A 4507-nucleotide genomic window follows, 5' to 3' on the forward strand; every position below is an offset into this window, starting at 1 on the left:
GTTAAACATTGAGTGCTTAATGGATATTGGTATATGTTTTGTTGATATATCTTAAATATACCAATTTTATTTGATATATGTGAGCTTGAATTGAGTAAGTATTTATTTTTACTCTTAAATGTATAATTTAATAATTTCTCATGCTTGTTATTGTGTTTAATGCTTACTTGCTTGAGACACATCTTTAGGAAAATTCATGTATGCTCTAATAAATTTATGGGATTACATGTGAATACTTTTGATATTGGGATTGAATAAATGATCTTAATACTTTGATATTATTTGTGCAATTGACATTCTTAAGAACTTGTGCTTATACATAATTGTGTATATGAATGTTAGATATTAATGATATCATGTATGCTTTGTGAAATTGTTATTAGTGCTTCATGCGATTAATTGTGTGCTAAATTATTTTTATATTTATGCACAAACTTAAGGAAAGCACTCAAAGCTTAATGATTTTAAAATTTTATATTTTGCTTTGAAAATTATTTTTGCTACAGTCAAGCTTTAAAATATAAAATATTGTTTTAGAAAGTTTTTAAATGGAAATGAATTTGAATATCATGAATTCTTATTTAAACTTGCTCAAGCAAAGAAAAGCTTGATAACTTGCAATCGTTTCAATTTTTCATAAGTGTTATATGCAAGTTTCAAAGGATTTTGAAGCTTAAAAGGTGAAATTTTGTTTTTGAACAATTATAGGCATAAAAACCATTTGGATTTTTTTTTAAAGTGTGATATAAAACTTTTCTAAATGGTTTGAAGAGCTTAAATATATGTTTAAACATATTTGCCATCTTAATAGCCTTTTTCAAGGAAATATGGGATTAAGAGTTTTTTTTTTATTATTTCCTTGCTTCTAATGCCAAATGACCACTTGAACAACTTTGATTTGTCATTTGAAACTTGTTGGAATGGTTCAAGATGGTTAAAAATGAGCTTGACTAGTTATGAAATTTATTAAGGTCTTTTTCAAGCAAAAATGAGCTTCAAAATATAAAATTAAAAATCTTGAAAATATTAAGCTTTGAATGATTTATTCTATGGTATTTTGCATAAATATAGTTATTTGAAGGGTTTTGGCATGATGGAAATGATTTTGTGATATTTATACATATTGATTTGTGATTGTTGAACATGCTTATAATTGTTTTAACTCTTGATTTGTGATTTTAGAAATTGATGATCATATTGTGCTTAAATCATAAATATTAATCTTTGATTATTCATCTTTTGATTTCTTATGAAATAGTCTTGAAATATGCTTTAATTTTTTATCCTTATTAATTCAAGATTTATTTCCTCTCTTGTGTTAATGAATTGATGAACTTTATGTGCTTAAAAAATTATATATTGATTCCTTGTTCATCTATGTTTTTGGTCAAAATATGTGCTCATATGATCATTAATTCAACTTGACCTTAATGCTTATGATTTAAAAATACTTAAATTTTTTTTAAAAATGTTTTTAGATATACTTGCTCTTGTGCTAAATTAATTCATTAATTTTATGAAATATTTTGGAACTTGTGCTTAATTGACTTATCTTTTAGTTTGGGATTAAGTATTGATGAACTAAGTATGTTTAATGATACGTGTCGATTAGTTCATCTATTGTATTTGTTGAGTGTGTGCATATATGATAAATATAATTTTTCTTGACTTGACATGGTTGCAATATAACTTAAGTAAATGATTTTCTTATGATGCTTATTTTTAACTTAAGTCATTGTTGATTAAGGCCTATAATTTGTGCAAACATATTTATGCTTTTGTGCTAAAATTTTCTTGAATATGTTTTTGATGATAGATATATCTTCCTTGAGTTTTCAATTTTTACATGGCTTAAAATTTGTCTTGACATATTCTTTGGCGATTTATTGAATATAAATGATTATTGAATATGTCCTCTTTGTGTTCGTAAATGATCTAGAAAGATTGATATTTTGCACGCTACTTAAGAACTTTTGCTTTAGTGCCACCATTTTGCTATATGATGTTTATTATAACGAATGGTCTATAGCTTTAGTTAATATTGAATGATTTGCTAGCAAATTGGCAACTTGTGCTTAATGAGCAAAATTTTCTTTTGCCTATAATGACTTAGAATATGAAATTTATTTTCTAACAATTAGTATAACTTTTATCAATTGATATTCTTAATGCTATTAATGAACATTTCTTTGTCAAGAATATTTTCTAAGTCTATGCTAGGAGAACCTGAAATGAGCATGAATGAGCCAACATTTTTGGAATTTCAAATATAGCAAGCAAAGTATGTCACCCTCATTAATCAAACCCAAATACATCAAAGGCTAGCTCAAATGATGTGGAATGGAGGATTCAAAGCCTCACTTAACTACAATAAGCATAACAACATAGCTTGATAAAGATAGAGGTAATTATTTTGAATCTATGCTATATGCCTATGATTTATAATGATTAATGCATGATTTGATAAATGCTTGCTTTCATATGTGCAAAAATGAGATATTATGTTTGAATTTGTGAACATTTTGCACAAATTAATCACCAAGCCACTTGGTTGGATTGATTAACTCACCTTCATTGATATTCATGCCTAGTTCTTAATTGCTTTGATGAGATTGATAATTTTAATGCATGAATATTTGATCAATGCATGAATTCTTGAACTTGGATATAAGTTAAATTGATTGATTTCTTTGAACATGTTCATTAATTAAGAATATTGAAATAGCATATACCACATTATATCTAAATGTTTATATCTTTATTGGTATATTGCTATATGTGATTTGAAATGTTTTTGCATATGCTTATATGATTTTGATTGAAATATATATATATTTAGATACTTGCATATGTTTAGATTAAGTTCATTGCTATGCATTGAAATAATTTAAAATATATTTGAATAATTATACTTTTCTTATTTCTTTGCTTATGTGTTCATCATGTTTGAAAAATGCTTGAATAATCTTTATTATGACTTGATGATAATTGAACCTTATTGCTCATTAGTATTCATGCTTTATTAAATTCATATGAGCTTTTGGTTCTTGTTTGAATATGATAGCTTATGAAAGATTACTATTATCATTTATGCATGTATTGAATGAATCTTTTATATGCTTGACGTATGTGTGCTCTATGAAAGTTATTGAATAAAATTGCTAACAATTGGTAACAACTGGTATCAAAATTGCTAAAGAATTTTTTTAACTTTCATAAGCACTTGTTTATATGCCTATCCTTGATATAGCTTGTACCTCTCATGCAAAATTATGTGTGCCTTATATTGATTAATCCTTATTTTGAAAATGAGGAGAAATCTTAGAATACAATTTTGCTTGATTTATTTTGTGATAACATATATTTAACAATTGGTATCCTTAACAATTGGTATGAGCTTATATGCATGTGCTTGAATTTATGCTTAATTACTATTGATGTTTTAGGTTCTAAGCACATTTTATGAAAACATGATGTATGAATATCATGCCTAATATTCTTTTATCTCTTTACTCATAACAATCATGATATGAATGATTTTGTGCTAAAATGATAAAATTGGATACATTTATATTATTATACTTTTGTGTTTGAATACATGTATTTGAACTTGATTGTGAACACCACTTTATTACATGCATTCAAAAATACTTTTGATATTATTGGTATCATGCATTTTGTCTTATGCCTTGAATTGATCTCTCTTTCTTTTGCTATGACAAAAAGGGAGAGAGTTTATAGATATTTCTTCTTGTATGCTGATAACAATTGATATAAGAGCTTAAATATTTGGTATGAAAAGCTTAAACAAAAAAAGAGGAGAAATGTTTCATGAACATATTAGTTAATTATGCCTCTTTGTGTTTATTTGCTCATTAATATGCTCATGCCTTTTTGCTATGACAAAAAAGGGAAGAAATATCATATGAAAAATTTGCTTGTGCTTGATATGTATCTGTTTAATTGTGCTTATTTGATATATTTGACTAACATATGTTTGTTGAGATGTGTTAGATTAAGATGCATAAATTGAGGGGGAGTTTTGCCATGCATTGTTTAAGGGGGAGTTTTTCAAAATGTTTTTCAAAAACTTAAATGTTTCAAAGAAAGTTTTTTTTATCAAGCAAATTTATCTTTAGGTTTTGTCATATCAAAAAAGGGGAGATTATTACCCTTGAATTGATCCTTATTTTGAAATGACAAAACATTAAGCTAAATAAGTTTGATCAAGACTTTGAAAAAGATTTATTTAGTACATGTTTTTTAAGTTTTATATTTTGTTACTAAATAAAAATATGATTTTCAAAGCTTTAATAAACATTTCTTTGTTTTCATATTTCTCAAACCAAATCTATCTTTAAAGATTATTTATTTGAGCTTAAATGAAAGTCTAATTGTTGTTTTTAAAATGAACTTATTCATTTTGGACTTAATACAATTTTAATAATATTGGTTTTGAGAAATAGATTAACTTAGGAAAGTTATTTTACAAGAACAAAGTTTTTCA

Source organism: Durio zibethinus, chromosome 3 (genome assembly GCF_047325235.1).
Source record: "Durio zibethinus cultivar Kanyao isolate XHJ-2024 chromosome 3, ASM4732523v1, whole genome shotgun sequence".
In the NCBI taxonomy this organism is placed as follows: domain Eukaryota; kingdom Viridiplantae; phylum Streptophyta; class Magnoliopsida; order Malvales; family Malvaceae; genus Durio; species Durio zibethinus.